Below are 21,366 nucleotides of genomic sequence, written 5' to 3'. Positions count from 1 at the left end.
TGGATAACGTATGGCCCAAAATAAAGAACAACGTCTCATAAACAATTTGCGTTTCTATTGTTTATCTTACAGAGCTGTCACTTAAACCATAAAACATGTGTTTTTTGAGTGCACATGCAAAACAAATGGCATGACCATCAAATTAAAGTGCAGATTTCTGACATCCTCTGAATTTTTGCTTACAACAAATGTAATGGCAGTTCTTACAAAAACCTGTATGCAAGAAAGTTTAAGCGGAATGAATATATTCGTATAAGCGATATTTACCGCCTTTACCCTAAGCATACATTAGACATGCATATACATATACAAGCATACATGATTTGTTAAGAAATTGTGTATGGGAAAATGTATGGAAAACGGAACGATCATATTCATTTGCAAACCAAAAATACAAATATTGCACAGATTTCACCAAAATCTCGGACTTAAATTGAGAATACTCTGCAGAACAACTATTTCGGAGACTGTCAATCGGTTTTATCTTTAAACAAAAGGTTGTAAATCTTTCACTTTAGACCTTCACAGCTCAGTGTAGACAGTGTTCACAGCTCATATTTACGCCTGTATATGTAGTAAGTCTTTGGCAAAGTTGTCCTGCATAGTATTTCCAATCTATTTCAGAGAAGTGAAATTTTGAGCTTTATTTGTATTTTTTGCAAACTAATGAATTGGTTCTTTTCGATTCCCATACAAAATTTAAAATTCTCCCGCCAATCCCGCCGGGTAAAGCAGTGCATAAGAACGCTCGTGAACGGTTGTCGGGCTCTGCCAGACGATCGGCGACTTGCGATATCTGTGCATCTGAACTCCGATTCTTACCTCCACGCGGTGCTCGGTGGGGTTGCTGGCTATGATGCGTTGTAGCCAGAAACGCGAACAAGAACGGGGGGGAGTTCAGAATCAAATGATGAAAGCGTATTTAACTAGGAATACATATTTTGGAATATAGTGGTCATATCCTGGTATCCCGGATAATGACCGATAAAGTGGTCATGATTCTGAACAAACAACAGTTCTAGAACAATTTTTATAATGTGGCTACTTTGTCGGTCAATCCAGATTATCCGGAGAACCAGGATATGGCCACTTTATACCAACATTTTAATACTTTAATAAATTCGTTTTGATCTCATGATTCTGAACAAACACAAAAAAAAATCGGTAGGTTCGAGGACAATTTTTATAATGTGGCCACTTTATCGGTCAATCCAGATTATCCGGTGAACCAGGATATGGCCACTATACCCCAAAATCTAGTTTCCATATTATATACGCTTTGGTCTCTTGATTCTGAACAACATAGAAACAATCACAAGGTTCTAGGACATTTTTTATAATGTGGCCACTTTATCGGACGTTCCGGATCCTCCTTTAGGCCAGTAAAGTTTACACCATATATACTTAGTACTATCAATTTCCAGTAATATACGTTGAGTAGTGTTGGAAAAGTTCGCGATATTTCTCGAAGTTCTCCAAGGGAAAAGTTCGCGAGTCATAGTCATTTTTTGCGAACTTTTCCATCACTGACGTTAAGTAAAGTGTAAAATTATATCGATAGATAGTGGCATTTCCTACATTACCAGGAACTCGGGTTGATCTCGGTACGCAAAAGTCTCCGGCCAATAAGACCACTACCAATCGATTCAACAGAATTTTTCCTTTGAGAATATGTATAACTGAAACCGTTTGGCAACCGAGATATTCAATTTAGTCGCGGTTTTGTAAAATTTTGCCCAGTGTAGTGTTTTTGGGGATCTCAATACCAATCGGAAGAGCAGTGGGGAACAGGGGGTTGTGATCCACCATACAAACTTGACCCAGTCTACTGATTACCCTAAAATGCTATATCATGTATGCATCTTCTCTAACCATGCAGTAACACTCTTAGGATTCTAAAACCTAAACATTTGTTTACAGCATCGTAATTTTGTATAGCAAGTGAGTGGAAGCAGCCCTGTTCAAAAGTTCAAAACACCATTATACCATTTAATAGTTTCATAATTACCATAACCATTTTTTTATAGCCAATTAATATCAGCTACCCTGCTCACACATATGCTGACTCATTCATATTTCTCATATGCTAAAGATAAAATTTCATTCAATTTTCCTCGCCTAATGGTGCGACTTGCACACAATTATATTGCACGGCCAATTGAAACAACTCAATTTTGAGTTTCGTTCACTTAATTTTGCAAAAAACGTAGGCTCATAGGCATAGACATAGTGTTACTCATAGACTGAGTAAATTAACTTCGATTATCCAAGAAAAAAAAACTTTACGTCTATTAGTAACGGGTGTTCAATAAAAAATGAAAATGATTTCAGTGCCGTCCAGCGCTCTTGTGAGAGCATCGCGACTAAGTTGCGTCGTACGGCTGACCAGGGGCCCCTTCTCTAATATTCATTGACTTTTTTTTTGAAGAATAAACATTATGTTTAAATAAAAATACTGAACTCCTTGAAAAAAAATTTTTCTTTGCTATATGACTTAAAAAATTCTCATTTTTTTTAATTGAACACTCGTTATACTCCTATAGTGAGTTAAATTTTCTTCGGTTTTCTTCATATTCGAGCAGATTTTTGAGGAAGCGCGAGGAAAATTTTCCTCAGTCGAAGAGTGACTAACAGTTTCGCGATTTTGAGTGAAAACCCGTTCAATTTCGAGATGCTATCATCGGCCGTGCAACGTGATGATAAGTATTTCTATCACTCACCAGATGCCACTAGCGACTAGCCACGCGCGAGTGGAACAGTAGCTTGCACGCATTTTTTTAGGGTGCGTCATCTCTGCTTGCACGTTGAAACTGAACTACTCAACTGTTAGAACATATTACTCAATTATTGATGAATGCAATTTTTCTGGTTTTTTCAACAAAAGCGAAAGAAAAGCGAACTGGTAAATATCACCACGCTACTGTACATTTCCGGAGTAGCCATCATTCATATCTGTCAAATTTATCGTATTGTAATTGAGATTCGGGTTTTTACGCCTGAAAAAATATTGTTAACTGAATTATTTGGTTTCTCGTTGGTAAACCGAGTTCGGTATTATTTTCTAAGTGTGTATGAGAACATACACTGAAAATGAAACTAAGTCAGAGAGTGAGTAACTTTTATTCAGTTGTGAGTTATTTTTACTCATTCGTTAGAGAAATTTCTAAAAGCGTAGGTCACTGAGTAACCTACAGCCAGTGTATAAGAGACACGTCTAGAGAAAAACATTAGAATTTGTATCACGGTTTTCGAAAGATTCCCTTCCCTTTCACATGGCAACAGACGAATTTAGCATCAACTTCAAATGACTTAATGCTATTTTTTTAAAATCTGTTTCTGCTATTAGTTGAATAAAGGGATTGCGTTGAAGCAAATTGTGAAAAATGTTGAGTTTTCCCAAACACGGACAAGACTTTTTATAAAACAAAATGATACACCTTTTACTTGTGTACTATTCGTCAGTATCACACCTTAATTGTTACATACACCCTGCATGATTTTTTTATTTAACAGAACGGTTTTCACATACGTCAAATTAGATACACCGGTTTATATTTTTCAGTGAAGATACGTTTCTAGAAACTTGTGGTCCAAACAGTGGGATCTTCTTTGGTAAGCGCTTGGTATTTCTTCTTCTCGTCGTACACTATCTTGGTTGACATCTGATGTAGTTCGTGTTGTCGTTTTAATTCTTCCTTCTCAGCATCATCTCTGGGTGGCTACATCTTAAAAAAATATTTATAATATTTATGTTTTAGTCAATAATACTTAATAAAACATACCTAGCAGTAGCTGAATCCCGTTGCAACCCATTTTTTATCTACTTAGAAACAACTTGGCACATCTGCTGATTGGTAATGGTTGCTTTGTTTTTTTTCACATACGACGCTTCACTGTGACCGTATCTGCAGTTTCTGTGTTATCATCAAATTTTAACAGTTAAGTCATGTTGTCAATAAAAGGGTGTATCAACGCCATTTTAAAAACAATAAAAGAAGATCACATAGGGCGTTCATTAAATATATTTTCCATAATTCATCAAAATTCCCAACCTTGTTTTTCATTAATTCGTAGGAAAAGCATGTATTTTATATTCGGTTAGAAGCAACATATCGATTTGTTTATTTTTGCGACTAACGTCCTATTGAATAGTTATGCTTGAATATTTGCATATTTCAATCTTTAAATTAGCCCAAAAATTACGGAAAATCATTAATTTTTCTTCAGATTTTCACTACTTTGCACCTATAGTTGCGGTAGTGTTCCCATAATAGTGGAACCCATTAGAAACCAACGCATTCCACTATTACAGGAACCAAAGTTAGCAACTACCACAACTACTGGAACAGCGTTCCTTTTAATGGAGGATGAATTTTCTAAAATTGTATGCAATTTTATTACAGTGTAATATTTTTCTATCAAAATAGAGGTTGAAAGCTATAGATTGACGTATAACAATTGTGTGTACATCGCATATTTATTTTTTAATTAATAAATTGGCTTAGTACCTCCACTACTGGCTCGCCCACCCTATATCATTAAATCAGAGATTTTGTCGAATTATCTTAACAAAAATATTACAAAATCTCATTTTTGATCAATACCAAGCTCACTGAATGATTACGATCATTTCTAAGATATTTTTTTTATTACAATACCTTTCGTGGAGCTTTCAAAGCATCGTAATGTTGGCTTACTTTGCATGATAGGTAGCTGGTTTGACAGTTCAATTAATAGACTTGGTTTAATTCTTGGCTTGATTTTTATACACATTTCTCCATACGAATGCGTAAAAGTGACTAACTCTCTTTCAGTGCAAATATTTGCGATTTTGAGTGAAAACCACATCAACCGGTCCGCACTCATGTTTACTTCAGTTACCATGGGGACGTAATTTGTGATTAATCCCGAACCCTTTCAAATTGTATCATTATTTATGTACGGTCCTTAAATTTGAAATGACGTTTCACATTCATCTAGTGATGGCCGATTTTAATTCGAATAATAGATTAACGAACACACAAGTAAAATATTTGTAATCGGTTATATCCTACTAATGTAAGCATTAACTTCTCCAAAGGATCATCACCCATCGTTTCAATGCTGCACTCTAATTGGTTGAAAAATGACAACACAGCGAACAAAAAATAATCGATTAGTTGTTAATCGAATAATCAAAAAAATGGGACATCTCTGATTTTGGTGTGATTGTTTTGATAAAAAAGAGCACAAAATTTCATCTCTACCGAGGTGGCAGCAAAACCATAAAATTACCTTGGATGAAAGGGACCGTGAAAGAGGACACCAAAATAGAAAGTTTTTCTTCCGACTGTTTCATCTTAGTATTCTTCTTTGACCACACCATCTCATTGGCAAATCAAAGTTGCCTTAAGTGGAGGTTGGAAGAACTATGAAAGTGATGATGATTACAAAATTTTCCACGATTACGATCTTAAAATACTTTATTTTGTAAATGGAGATATTTTTTTTTAAATCTGATTGCTGCAAAAAAAAAGCTGAAATCTATGTATGCAATTAAAAACCTGGACATAAATATTTTTTTCTTTATTATTTGTCTGTTAAGTAGCCCTTAAGTTTTCTACTAACATAGCTCAACCTGATTTTATTAAAATAATTTGTTCGTAAAGTAAATGCATTTTAAGATTGCACTCGTATACCTCACCGTTCAAAATTTCGAAACCATGATTCATATTGGCAAATCAAAGTTGGCACTCGTGGAGAATAGAAGAACTATGAGGGTGATGATGGTTTCAAAATGTTCCACGGGGAGATATACGAGTGCAATCTTAAAATGCTTTTATTTTGCAAATAAAGCATTTTATTTAAATCTGGTTGCTGCTACAGTTGTAGAAAAGCTGAAATCTATGTCTACACATAAAAATCTGAAAAGAAATTATTTTTTTCTATATTATAAGTCTATTGGCAAATCAAAGTTGGCACTCGTGGAGAATAGATGAACTATAAGTGTGATGATGGTTTCAAAATTTTACACGGTGAGGTATACGAGTTCAATCTTAAAATGCCTTTATTTTGCTAATGGAGCATTTTATTTAAATCTGGTTGATGCTACGTTAGTAGAAAACTTAAGGACTACTCAATAGATATATAATATAGAAAAAATAATTTCTTTTCAGATTTTAAGGTGTATTCATAGATTTCAGCTTTTCTACAACTGTAGCAACAACCAGGTTTAAATAAAATGCTCCATTTTCAAAATAAAAGCATTTTAAGATTGCACTCGTATACCTCTCTGTGGAAAATTTTGAAACCATCATCACTTTCATAGTTCGTCTATTCTCCACGAGTGCCAACTTTGATTTGCCAATTAAGTAGTCCTTAAGTTTTCTACTAGCATAGCATCAACCAGACTTAAATAAAATATTCCATTTGCAAAATAAAAGCATTTATAGATTGCACTCGTATACCTCACCGTGTAAAATTTTGAAAACATCATCACTCTCATAGTTCTTCTATTCTCCACGAGTGCCAACTTTGATTTGCCAATAGCGAATTCGTTTATTATTCAGTTCCAACCTGGATCGGTTATCAAGATTGGGTCTGCATATTTTCTGACAAACGTCAGTTTGCTCGTTTGTTTTTAAAACCCAGCTCAGGTTGAGGTTCGCACTGACAAGAAGTTCGAGTTTGCACTGAGTCGAAACTGGTTCCAACTCCGATAATAAACGAATTCGCTAATAGTTTTTCTATTCTCCACCGGGGGGCCAACTTTGATTTGCCAATCGGCTGTGTTCGAAAGCAAAAAAGTTGCGTGCAATAAGTCAATCCAATTTACGCTAAGCAAGCTTTCATACTATAAATTAAGCACTTCGTGAAAGCACACTTGAACACGGCCGATGAGAGTTCTCAAAATTGAGTCGAACCAAAATTTCAAAAAGTGGGAATACTCAGTGAGTAATATTTACATCCATTTTCCTCATAAATCGGCTCAAAACAAAACTCAGCTTACGAGTATGCTCATAGACTGAGTAAATTTTAATAGTTTTTTCCTTATATTCGTGCCAATTTTTGAGATAAATCGAGAAAAACTTTACCCATCCGTGAATTTTTTAAATTTTGAGTTCCCTGTCGTTATTTCCATATTAATTTCAAATGGTTTGTACGCAGTTAGTGATTAAGTAAATGAGTTCAAATATCGGGCGGATGATCAGAGCTCGATTTGGAACCGTTTGAGCACTGTGGAGCGAAATTTTCAAATACTTCACCATCACCCACATATCGCCTGCCACACTAAGTACTTCTTCGCAAATTTGTCCACCTTTTTCTTCCGGAACTTGCCGGAACATCCAGGCGGGATTTGCCGACGAAAAACTCCAGGCCGGGGATCTGCTTGACGTTCGCTTTAATGTACGTCTCGTCGTCCATTACGATGCATTTCGACTGCACCAACAGCTCGCGGTATAGCTTTCTGGCGTGGGATTTGGCCACCGTATTCTGTTTATCGGTTCGCTTAGGCGCCTTCCTTACCTTGAAGACATGAAGTCCGGCCCACTTCATTGTCTGCTGGATGAACCAGACGGAAGAATTGAACCTTCTTGGATTGCGCTTGAAGTAATCCCTCACCTTCCTTGCATTCACGGGATTGTTCGTCTTCGCTTTTCTTCCGCTGCCAGCTCGCCACTGGATCGTCTTGGCACTCTTGGTCTCCTTGAACGATTTTACTACACGGAACACGGTTGAATCTTCGATTCCAAACTGCTTTGCTTTCCACCTGTGGGACTGACCTGGATTTTCCGTTGAACTTCCATTTCCGGTAATCATGCCTTGGGAATTTTCTGAGGAAAATCAATAATCGCCTCTTTCACTTGGATCCTGACCGTGGTAGAAGAAGGGCGTAATTTTATAATTTGTTCCGCTATGTGATTGGCTAGCAAAGCTAGATAGATTTGTAGTGCGGTAATTGTTGTGCTAGTTTTGTGAAAGCGTTCCAGATAACTCAAAGTGCTCAACGGCCAACAAAGCGATCACTCGTCAATAGCGCTGCCAAAATTGGCCTCGAACCGCGGCTTTGTCTCTCGTCGCCAACCCTTGCCACGCTCTGGAATCAAAGCTTCCCGGTTGCCTATCGATAGGAAGTTGCCTACGTGCACTCCGGCTAACATCCAGTAAACCACCATCCGCTGACTGAGTTCGGCAACCTGACTGGTTCACGAGACCACACCGAATCGTGAAGTTTCAAGCGCAGTAGGAGAACATCAGCCGTCGTTGGATCGACGGCAGGGTTACTTCCACTCACTTGCTATAAAAAAATGTTTTTCGGAATTATGAAATCATGAAATACTATAATGCTAATTAGTACTTGTAAGTTACAAGAAGAGGTCATGAAGTATATGTTTGACACATAAAATCTGTCAATATTGCTTTCAGAGCGTCACAATCAGCGATTTTACGACTCTTGAGCGCTCACTCTGAGTGAACGCTCACGAATCATAAGATCGCTGATTGTGACGTTCTGAAAGCGAAATTGACAGGTTTTATGAGTCAAACACATACTTTACACCCTATTCTTGTTTCTTACTAGTACAACATATCATTATAACATCTAATGATTGCATAATTCCGAAAAATATTTTTTTATAGCAGATGAGTGGAAGCAACCCTGATCGACGGCATGGGCCGGGCGAAAGCCCACTAAGCTCGACAACGTAAGCTTCCAAAACATGTAAGTAGCGAACCCACCCTTGCGTGCAAGACCGTTAGCACGGACACACAAGCGATAACGCGCTAGCCGAAGAGTCAATCGACCGCACTAATCATAGAGAAAGAGGGGAACAGAAGTTGGGTCGGCCAAATTCAAAATTTGTTTATGTAAAAATTTAGGTTACTTCCACTCACTTGCTATAAAAAAATGTTTTTCAGAATTATGAAATCATTAAATCTTATAATGTTAATTAGTACTTGTAAGTTACAAGAAGAGGTCGTGAAGTATGTGTTTGACACATAAAATTGGTCATTATTGCTTTCAGTGCGTCACAATCAGCGATTATATGATTCGTGAGCGCTCACTCTGAGTGAACGCTCACGATACATAAGATCGCTGATTGTGACACTCTGAAAGCGAAATTGACCAGTTTTTTGACTCAAACACATACTTTACACCTTCTTCTTGTTACTTACAAGAACAACATATCATTATATTATTAAATGATTTCATAACTCCGAAAAACAATTTTTTATAGCAAGTGAGTGGAAGCAACCCTGTAAAATAAAACTCTAAAAAAATTCAAAAAATAAATACTGAATCAATCTTCTTCTTTTCTTTATTTAACGTCAGTCTTTGTTCCGCAATCTAACGGGTGTTCAATAAAAAATGAGAATTTTTTCAGTCATATAGCTAGTAAAAAAAAAATTTCGACGAATTCTGTATTTTTTATTAAAAACATAATGTTTAAAAAAAAAAAACGTCAATGAATATTGGAGAAGGGGCCCTGGTCAGCCGTACGACGCAACTTAGTCGCGATGCTGTCACAAGAGCGCTGGACGGTATTGAAATCATTCTCATTTTTATAGAACACCCGTTAGTGCCAATCACCGACGGACATCGAATCGGACAAAAAAAATGTACTGGAAGGCAGCTTCCGCATTAGAAAACACTGAATAAATGTAGTGTGCAATTTTCCACCCCCAAAGTAAATCAGTGTTCAGTGTTAGTAAGTTTTGATTGAGAGAGTCTGAAGGTTTTTTTCACGTTTCGTTCATCATGTTTAGACATTTTTTCGTTGAATTGGTTGTGTTACTCGTCTTCTAGATCAAGCTTGCTTCCTGTGATGATACCCCTGTTCGCATCGGTTTTGGGGAGTGGAAGTCTTTCGGACTCGTTAGTTAGGATCTTAGGATTTCAGTGGGTATGCTCAATCCTTTCGTGAGTCACTCGGGTATGTTGGTTTTGTTCCCGACACTGTTGACTAATTTTAGAACTGGCTCATTTGGTCAGTATCTAGCCGGGCATCGCACTTAAGCCATCCGTTTATTAAACCTACCGGGAACAAACGACAGCACTGTTGTTGCCCAGGTGCATTTGACCGTTCGAGGCAGTTAAGTGCTCAAAAGAGCTGAGGAGTCTTTCGGATAGTACCATTAAGAAATTAATATCAATTGGATATTTCAAAGCATCAGAATTGAGCACTGGTTTACGTCTTTGCACGTCCTGCCGTCTTCGTGTTGATAAATAAACTCTTGACATCTCAAAACGGTTGTGTGTAGAACTATGCAAAATTGATGTATGTCATGCATTGTTGAATATTATACTTGATCTTAAATTTTTCAAGTATTTCAATGTTCCGGTTATGGTTCAAGTATTTTTCCTGGAATGTAATAAATTATGAAAATTCAAATGTGGTGATCTAAATAAGCCGTTTTATATTTTAGAGAAGCACCCCAGTATAGTCCGCAAAGACGCCATGCATTTTGTGGGATAAAACAATTTCCAAAAAAAAAACCTTATTTTTTCATCATTACACAGCAAAAACTTAATGCAATTGATATCACATCACAGTGGATGCACTTCAATCGTGTCATAAATGTGGTGTAATATTACTTGCCAAAAATGACAAAATTTTCATTAATACAGTGCATGAACTGACATTACGCTGCTTTTACTGCATTTGTTTATTTTTGTGGCCATAAAAATTAAATTAGATTTTCGACATGATTGAGGTGCATCTCTTGAATGTTATATTAAAATTTATTTTTTGCTGTGTAGTTTTAAATTAGGTCTCGGAAACAGAGAAGAGAATGAAGGATGCATTTTACGATAACGCAACAGGTAGTTGTGTTTTCCTTATCAGAAGACGGTACTTTCAATATTGAACAAAATTTTGGTTCATGTGTCAGCGTAGTAGGAGAGGAAGGGGTATAACAATAATACGGAGTTGAAGCACCTCTTTGATCTTCAATTTGGAGGACAAACCGAATATGAAATTATCGTGCATAATCATTATATACTTTACAGCGTGTTCATAGAATCATGCAAAAAAGAATACTGTGACTTTTGTCGAATCAAACGTTTGGTTTCCAATAAGTAGGTGCTTAGTACAAAATTAATTGAAAATTATGGGGATTCAGTTATTGAATTTCAAAGCCAGATCGTATACAGCTTCTCCACCTGTTTAATGTTTTGATAGTAAGCATCATAGTTAAGTAAAAAGGGGCAAGTTGAAACGGTACGTGAATATCTTAGCGGAAGTAAATATTAATGTAATTATTATTGAGAGGCATTGTGTATTACCGTAAACTACTAGATCATAAATATTCATAGTTCTACCGTTTCAACTTCCGAACGTGTTTCAACTTGCCCCGGTGTACCTTATGTGTCGAACGATTCCAAAAGTTGTAAAAAATTAATTTGAATTTCCTACCTCGAGTTGAAGGACCTTTTCCAGCGTCCCAATCAGTAGATGGTGACGCATTACCTCTGACTGCTTCCATGTTGGTCTGATAACACCGAACTCTCTCTGCAGCGGTCTTGGGTCGTTTCGGAGAATCGTCTGCCTGGAATTACGCATGTATTTTGCAGCCATATGTTGAGACATAGCACTGATTTCCACTATTGCACAGTTTCTCAATATTCGCTTATTTTACTGCCAAGTAGTATTTGTAGAATGCGAGTTTGTTATCACATAAGCACTCCTGAGTAATAATGCACTAATTGGAAATAGTAGGTAGAGTTTCTTTCTGTATATTGCACATCCGATGTCCCTTCTTTTTACATATTCTGCACAAAACATACTCACTAAGCCCCGCCCCTGACGGGATTTCCCTCCGTTTTTTTTTATTATTTGGGGCAGGGCAGAACTTTTTTGACGAAGAACTACGTCTTTGTCGACTATACGACGGGGGTACAGATCAAAAAAATATGTGTGGTGCAATAGTGTTAGGTTTTGAACGCTTGTAACTTTGTCATTTATAGATGAAATTAAAATCCAAACACGCCAATCGATAGGATATTACCTAACGAATCTGCTGAAATAAATAATTTTTCAATTTTCAATCAAGAAACTTTTGAAAAATGCGCAAATGATAATTTTATCACTGTTTTCATGAACTAAACGTTTTTCCCAAACCCAGTCATTATAAACGAATACCAATTGGTTGCACATCATTCTCCTTGAACCTGAAAAGACATAAAAAAGCGCTGCTGTCGTGCCTCTGCTCATTGCCGCTTCAGACGGCGTGGCTGGATCTGGACTGGATCACGGCGTGACCACCACAATGAGGAATGAGACTTGGAAAATTATGCACGTAAAACCCCCTCCCCCTTAACAAAAACCTCTCCCCTCCTTAACAAAAACCACTCACCCCCCTTAACAACAACCTCTCCACCACCCTTAACAACGACTCGAAAAAAGACATGGACTTTGACGATCACTTTTTCCCGGTAAATAAATTTTAAGCAAACCACAATTAGGGGCTGTTCATCGTATACAGTTTTTTGAGATTCTTGACCCCCCCTCCCCCTACGTAGACAATTGTCCATACAATTTTTCTTAATTTGTATGGGCTGTGGATAATTGTCAACTGTACCCCCTCCCCCCAGAAATTCTGTCTACGTAGTTTATGAACAGTATAAGCAAAAACAATTTTTACACGCAGAGCCAAAATTTAAAAAAAAAATTCCTAAGAGGACACATACATTCGATGAATTACCAACAACTGACTGTAAAACATATCTGGTACCTCTAGATATGCAATTAGATCAGCATCCAAAGTCCATCCTTTTTTACATCTTCTGCACAAAAGAAACTTTCTGCCCCGACCCATTCAGAATAATAAGTATAATAGTCAAAAATGCATGACAAGCATCAATTTTGCGTGGTTTCACGTCATACTGCGGGCGTGTCTAGGACACAACCCTTTAATTTTTTTTTTTCTTTTTTATTTAGGAGATTTTTAGCCTTAGGCTAGTTCATCTCCGAAGTATCAAAAATGTACCATCAAGTATGTATTCAGCAAGGACCAGCTTATAAAATCTAAGCCAATTTTTCAAAGGACGGACTCAAAATCCAACTTGGCTGAATAGGAAACCCGAACTTCCATCAAAATACGTATTTTTGTAAATTTAAACTCGGTTTTCACAAAAATTAAAAAAATTAAAACTGACGTATGGATTCAGCAAGGTCCATTCTTTAAAATCCAAGTCTATTTTTCAAATATCGTATATCATAGCATAGCATAGCATAGCATAAGCGATTGCACAAATCGTGGGGGGCTATATAATGGTCAACCAATACATTTTGTAGATAATATCGTGTTTTGCCGTGAAAAAAAAAAAACATTTGGGACTAATGGTTTTTCCCACACATTAAAATCTACAAATCAAGCACCGCATTATACGCCTGGCCACATCCTTACAATCGCAAGGGATAGGAAGGAAAATTAGTTCAACATCTACTTAAGAAGGTTCAGGGAACCCATACTACCTTCATAGATGCCATGGGAGGGAACATTTGTGTTAGTAGAAAATGGAATATATTTAGGAATCTCTATTCGGCAATATAAAGTAAAGGTTATGTGAAAATGTAAACAAATTTAAATCAATACAATAAGAAAGATCTCACCAAAAATATCTGCTAAAGGGCGAACACGAAATTATTGCGACACATTCAACAGGGCATAACTTTTTTACCATTGGGTAAAAATCAACCAAATTTTGCACACTTTCTCATTGATGTGTATTGTGTACATGCTGTCAAACTTGAAGTCGTGTTTTTCGATTCAACGAAAATGGAGGTGAACCAACGCGAGTTGAGAGAACAAATTCTTTCCAAACACCTGGAATTTCCTGACCTGTCGCACCGGCAGTTGGGAAAAATGTTGAACATTCACCATTCAACCGTCTCCAGAGTGTTGAAGCGGTTCCAGGAGCGGTTGACGTTGGACCACGGCAAAGGAGCTGGAAGAAAACCGGGACCGGAGAACAAAAAGACGGAGGGAAAGGTGAAGCAGATGATTAAAGCAAATCCCAACGTCTCAAGCCGTGATTTGGCTAAAAAGATCGGCATGTCGCAGAGCTACGTCCAGAATGCAAAGAAGAGAGCTGAACTACATACATACAAGGTACAGAACTTCCCAAACCGCGATGAGCGGCAACAATCGACGGCTTAAACTCGGGCACGGAAGCTCTACGAGAAGATGCTGACAAAATATGGCTGCTGTGTGATGGACGACGAAACGTATATAAAAGCCGATTTTAAGCAAATTCCGGGGTTGGAGTTTTTCACCGGCAAGAGCAAGTTCGATGTGGACGACAAATTTAAGAAGAAGAAAATGTCGAAGTTCGCCTCCAAATATCTCATTTGGCAGGCCATCTGCTCTTGCGGACTGAGGAGTGAGCCTTTCGTGACAAAGGGCACAGTAAATGGCGAGATCTACAAATCTGAGTGCCTCGAGAAGCGCCTTTTGCCGTTCTTGCAGCAGCACGACGAAGCTCCGCTATTTTGGCCAGATTTGGCATCATGCCACTATTCTAAAAGTGTCCTGGAGTGGTATGAGGCCAATTCTGTCCATTTTGTTCCAAAGGACATGAATCCACCAAACTGTCCGGAGCTGCGCCCGGTGGAGCAGTACTGGGCAATAATGAAGCGGGAACTTCGGAAGAGCAAGAAGACAGTCAAAGACGAGAAGGACATGTTAAGAAAATGGAAAAAAAAAACTGAGAAACTGGTACCGGATGACACTGTAAAGTCTTTGATGGAGGGCATCAAGCGAAAATGCGTTCAATTTTACACTCAAGGCTCCATCGATTAACTTTTCTGTTGATTTTTGAAGTAAATATATGTATAAAACTACCCTAAAATTTTGGTTTGATTCTAAACATTATAAGAAAATTGGCATGACATTTTCGGTGTCGCAATAATTTCGTGTTCGCCCTTTATAAGCCTGTCCTTCCATGTTTTTGAAGCTGTTTAATGCATCATCCTTGCCAATACTCTCCAGCAAGCGTTTTCTATCCACATCGAAGCATTGAGACCATTCATCACTCTTTCACCTGCGCTGGAGGCGAACCAGCCCCAGGCTGAAAGCCTCCCTAATAAAGATAAATAATAATAATAATCTTTCACCTGCGATACTGTATTGGAAGCAAACCGCAGGATTCACAACAGAATGCACAGACCCTTCAGTGTTTGGAGTACATCTGATCACCAAAACCATCGTTGAACGATTAGAAAACCTAACACCTCCGACGCAGGCATCGATCGCTTAACTATGCCACACATTTCTGGTCTGGGATCACACGCAAAGAAAATAAAACAAGTTTGCAGATAGCGACATATATTCTGATTCTTGCAAACACGATGAATCACGTTTCCTTCTCGATTCGAAAACTTTCCAGAAAGCGAGAAAACCACCACAATCACACACGCATAACCATCCGGGAGGCAGAGTGCCAACGCTAATCAGCCAAATGCAACCGAAAACAATCAAAGCGAACGCACGCACAAAACAGAGAGCAAACTTAAAACAGAACCGTATACGACGGGTTTCGAAACTCGAATCCCAAGTGTATTTTTAAAATCTCGGAACCGAAATTCAACTTGGCAGAACAGAAAATCAAAGTTTCTATGAAAATGTAAACTTAGTTTTATCAAAAATTGAGAAATTCAACCCTCACGTATGGATTCAACATGTTCTATTCTATAAAATACAAGCCTATTTTTCAAAGATAAGTATCAACGGATTCAGCAAGTTCGATTCTATAATATCAAAGCAATATTTGAAATTAACTATAGAACCGAAATCCAACCTGGCTTCAAAAAATCTACCATCACGCATGAACTCTCAAAGGTCTATTCTAAATCCAAGTATGTTTTTCAAAGGACGGAGCTAAAGTCCAACTAGGTGATCAAGAAACCCACATTTCTATAAAAATACGTACTTTTGTAGATATAAACCCAGTTTTGTCAACAACTGTGCTTGCTTATATAAATCTACCATCAGGTATGAACACACGAATTCCCATTCTTTAAAATCTCAGCCTGATTTTCAAAGGATATGAATCTCACAAGAGCGATGAAGAGGTCTAGAGGAGCGGAATCTGTGTAAAAACTTAGCTAAATCACTTCAGGAAAGCTCAGACTAACATTAAATATAATTCAACCACTCAACAGAAAAGTTTGGACTCCCTAAGAAAGGTATGCAATCACTTCTGATAAAGTTGAACTCCGTTTGGAAAATTTATGCTCAAAAAAGTGTTGGTTCACCTCGGAAAACTTTCTAGATGACCTAAACAAGATTGTCTTCTTGACAAATGCCACAGCGCCCCCGTCTCGATGAGTCTCATCGTCGCCCTCTGGTCACCATAGCCGGTCGAACTCCAGACGAATCTAGAACCACACTACCGTTCATACTGACGACATCGCTCTGATGAGGCAACGAAACCCTACCCCAAGCTCCTCCCCTTTTCCTATCCTTCAACAATGTACTCCTCTAACCTCGAGTAAGCCGCGAGTATTCGGCCCAACTCCTACTAGACATTGAATTAAGTGAATTTTGTTACAAACAAAGAACAATGAATTATCGGCTCCGTAAAGCTAACGCGATTGAGCCTTAGAAATAAACGAACTAGATAAAAAAAAAATGCCACAGCGGTTAACAAAAAATTGGAGCTCACTTAGGAAAATGTCAAACCCGATTGGTCAAAGTTTACATTGAGTTCGGAAAAAGTTGAATCAATGCAGGAAACCTTGGATTCATTTAGGAATGAGATAAAATCACCTAATGTGGCCTTACTCCAGAAAATGCGAAATCAGTTCTTTAAAACTTAGGTCCGGGATATGTTGGATCACTTCAGGAAAGCTTTGACAACTTTAAGAAGGATTGAATAACATAACAGACAAGTTTAGACTCAGTTAGAAAAATGTTTATGACTTATTCGACTCAGTTTTGAATCTGCTTTAAAAAATGTCTCCTCAATTAGAAATTTTCTGAATGGTTTCTGATTTGGTCTCACTTCTAAAAATTTTAAACCAATTTTTAAAAGATTGGATTTAGCTCGGACATTGTTGAATCACTGTAGAAAAGAATTGAATCATTAAGTAGCATTGCAGCATAGTAAGTTAGGAAATTAAGATCGAATGCGAAAATCGGGCGACTACGGTGGACTGGGCACATCGAAACAATGTTGGATAACGACCCAATGAAAATGGTTCTTGGTAGCAAGCCGACTGGAACAAGACGAAGATTTGCGCAGCGAAAAAGGGGAATCAATCAGATTCAAGGCGGCTTACCTAGTGAGTTGCCAAACAAGATAAGAAATGAGTTCGATAAAATCCGTTTTCACCAATTGAAACCGGCTGATCCGATTTCAAGGACCTAGCATGCCGTACCGGTCTAGTACCAATATATGTAAAAATTCTGTAAAAGAACAAGGTGATATTCTACAACATATTAAAATCTAGCAAAGTGAGTATCCATACCCAAATAAAATAGCGATACTCGAAAAATAAATATACACTGATAGTTCCGGTTGCCGTTATAGGTTAAAGGCGGGAGAGGAGTGTTTTGTTAAAAGAAATAATATTTTTCGCGTTCCGTAACATTTGAGGGGGACCCAAGTCTCGTTCCACCCCATCGCTGGTTGTCAAGGTGATCACGCCGTCATCCACCTTTAACCGCTAGCTTTAACCGACCAAAATGTAGTAATCGTCCTGGTCGTTAACGGCCGGGTGTTTGCTCACCTTTTGGTCCTTCTCTCGACAGGTGAGCAAACACCCGGCCGTCAACGACCAGGACAATTGCTACTTGCCCCGTAAAGTGAGTAGATCACCTTTTCGTGGTACGTTACGGGATGTAAGATCTCCTAGTCCTGACTACTTCAAACTAGGGGAACAGGATTTTTCAGTAATCAAAGGAACACAGTCCTAGTTACTTTTTATGCCTTATTGATAGTGACAAGACTCGGCTTTGTCCACCGAGGATGATCTTGAATGAAAGAAAAAATATTAGTTAGTTAGTCTTTTCTAATCTTCTATTCGTTGTTCCATAGTTTGGAGCGGTTAAGACTAGGGTCAGGTGCATCAGATGGTTATTATCGGTGTCATTGCTTATTTTTGTTGCTAAGGAATCCAATTTTGACTGACAAAGGGGTGCGCCTTTGGAGGGTATTTCAACACTCCGAAGGGTATAAATAGCGGACCTTTCAATAAAAATCGATTCCTTGCGATGAAGGCAAGAATGACAACTGTATTAAAACCGAATACTTCAGCATTTCTCAATGAAGTGATGGAGTGATACGACATGCACTAAACTAAGGACACGGGATATTCTACACTATATCAAATTACTGGTCGCAGTGGTATTATGTCCTGAACAAGGGAAAAACCGCTGACTTGCCCCTGCGTGCTGCTTGCCACTCCGTCGGAAGCGGAAATGAGCAGAAACACGACAGCAGCGCTATTTTATATCTTTTCAGGTTCAAGCAGAACGATTTGCAACCAAGTGGTACTCGATTATGGCGACTGGATTTGGGGAAAACGTTTATTTCATAAAAAACAGTGATAAAATTAACTTTTGTAACTTTTGTTTCAATTGTTTTTTTAATGAAGATTGGAAAAATTGTCTTTTCAAAAGATTTGTAGAGTTCAGGGCGTCACAATATCAGCTTCAATCGACCAAATCGATGCGACGAAGAGACTGCTGGCTTTCTCTTTCTGTTAAAGTCGAACAGCTTCGCAGCATTCTAAAACCTCAGTCGGCGTGCACAAACAAATGTTCAATCGCTTGTCACTCTTTCTCCCGTCGCTCCATTGGTCTTCCTTTCAAGCTTCGGTGAAACGGATGAGCGAAAGAGCGCTCGACTTTGATAGTTTTCTCTTTGATGAAACACATCAACAGAGGTTTCATGACGTATATGACGGAAAATGAAATAACTAATTTAAAGCATTTCTCACGTGAAAACACTTGAAGATTACACGTAATATTTTTAATTTATCTTCCATCCATATATTTATCTAAAAAAAAATGATCGAAAACGGGACATAACGCATTTTAAACAAATTGAAAGAGCGGTGATAGAGTGTTCGTGAAAGGGGATTGAAAGCCATAATGAGGTTTCGTTTAACTATAAAATCGACGTTAGTTACATTGTAGCGATGAGCAAAGCAACGACGAGAAGTTCCACAGCCAGCCTTTCCTTCTAAGCGTCCTGCTTTTGACGTTGGATAACGTCTTTCGGCAACATACGGGGGTACAAAATTGAAAACAGTCATTTTGGATGAGTTACGAAAAATTAAAAGATTTTGAACGATAATAACTCAACCGTCTCTCGATAGATTTACAAGATAATGGCATCAATCGATTGGAAATATTTCTAGCAATTTGCTGAATGTTTCAAAACTATTGATTTCATTCTGTAAACTATTGAAAAATGGTTAAAAGTAAACCATTGTCTAAAGATGGTGAAAATCGATTGATTTTTTTATATTCTTATACTTTCTCCAACCGAGACATCAGATGCGAGTATCTGACACCTCTGATATTTTCTGTTCTACTATATAAGCGTCCAACAAGGTCGCCCGTTCCATCATTGTCTATCCGATCGTCGACCCAGCAGCAGAGCAGCAGAGCAGCAGTACCAGAGCAGCGGAAGCAGAGCAGCGGCAGCAGAGCCTGGGGGCGAAAGGGCAACTACGCCGAGCGCGTTGGAAAAATGGCCCTTTTCAGGGCCACAACATTATCAAGAAAGAGTTTAACGATTAATTTTCTAATGCTTTTCCGACACTTTTTTCATGACTTTCATATTTGATATTCATGTGATTTTGTGGTGGGATTTTTAGCTATGTGAAATTCACATGGTTTTCATCCATTAGATACCTATGTGGTAAATTTTTTGAGTGTATGCTTCGGCAATCAAAATAAAGTTTGCACGATGGAAGCGCACATCGTAAATTTCGTTCATTTTAGTAATAATTAAATTGCCCCTCTCCCCCTACCCTCTGGCAGTACATGAAAAGCCTTTTTGTGAAGGGAATTTTTCAATAGGATGCCGATTAAAATAATTGGTACCATTTTCTAAGGATGAGATGAGGACGATTTGTCATCCATATGAAGCGTGTCACGATCATTCACAAGGATTCGTGGTTAACGCGTCTTATTTCTCTGTTAATACCGGTTAAACTCAATAAGAGGATTGTGATCGACTGGTTCCTCTCAAAATATCTGTTTGGATTTCATCCGAAGTTTCGGTCGCATATATTGTGCCCTTTTGAAGGAATCTCATAGACTCTATATGTTGGTAGAATGTTCTACTTTAGTATTTTGTGTTCACCTACTAACCAGGCTCGGTTTTATTGTTCTATGAGCCCACAGTATAGTCGTAATAATAATCTAGAAGTATCGCTTCAATACGCTTCGCTTGTTGCCTTCGAAGTGACAGAAATTCTCACAATGGCCAAAGACGGACTCAAAAGCTTACCTAGCAGATCGCTTACTTTCACCATCAGCACGGGAGATTCTGGCAAGAGTTGCCCATTTCCGGACAGCTTGACGCAAATGGGAGCGTTAGCCTTCTGAGTGGAAAGTGTATTCAAAGCTTCCAGCAGAATGCTCACTCCCTTTGGAGTTTGAACCGACGAACGGGACAGGAAGTAAGTTGCCAATTTGAACGCCTGATCAGCAATAATCGGAGCTGGCTTATTCAGACTCGCAGTCAATTTGAACGCGCCGTTCACAATCAAAGCCGTAATGCTCAATCCTCCCTCGAACTGCAGCATCTTTCCGTCGACTTCATCTGCCTGGACAAAGGCATCCTCAACACGATCGTAAGCAAAAGCCCCATTAGTTCCCAGCTCTGCCGCCACAGCAAATGCATGCCCTAGACTGTTCAAAGAATCGCCCTTCTTCAGACGGACGATACCAAACAACTGCCCAGCAGTATCGCGAAACCTAGCGGAAAAAAAAATCGAATCAATTTTCCGCACACCACACCAAAAGAAAAAATCCGACATGTTGATGACGGGAACGATAATTGAGAAAGGCGTTCGCCTACCGGCATCGATGCGGCTCATTTACAAATCTCCATTTTTTACCATTTCCCAAACTCAATTTTCTGAAAAATCACCTTCCAATCAAACACTTACCTAGGAGTTTCATTGTCGCACTGAAATTAATCCGAATTTACACTTAAATTAAGACGAAAAATCAACCTACTCGATGAGGATATCAATTAACTAGGGAGAGCATGACAGAAAGATTCAACCATGTTTTTAATGGATTCATTTTTATCACTCCTTGCGCACCACGAAGGAAACTGTTTTGAAAACGAAAACAAGCATCGCATTCACTATATTACATTTTACTGATCCGCTGGTTCTACAGCGAGCAATACACGTA

At 38.3% G+C, this 21,366-nt stretch overlaps 1 protein-coding gene across 1 annotated transcript in view; it reads right to left on the bottom strand.

Moving 5' to 3' along the window:
- The window catches only part of dve (SATB1_N and homeodomain domain-containing protein dve), an 897,131-nt gene that overhangs the window by 780,106 nt on the left and 95,659 nt on the right, over positions 1–21,366 (bottom strand). The window lies entirely within an intron of this gene.

This window comes from Ochlerotatus camptorhynchus, unplaced genomic scaffold, assembly GCF_037179485.1.
Source record: "Ochlerotatus camptorhynchus isolate MF236.1 unplaced genomic scaffold, CSIRO-AGI_Acam_v1.1 ptg000178l, whole genome shotgun sequence".
In the NCBI taxonomy this organism is placed as follows: Eukaryota; Metazoa; Arthropoda; class Insecta; order Diptera; family Culicidae; genus Ochlerotatus; species Ochlerotatus camptorhynchus.
The sequence above is the reverse complement of the archived record's forward strand: the minus strand, read 5'-3'. Positions and strand labels throughout refer to the sequence as shown.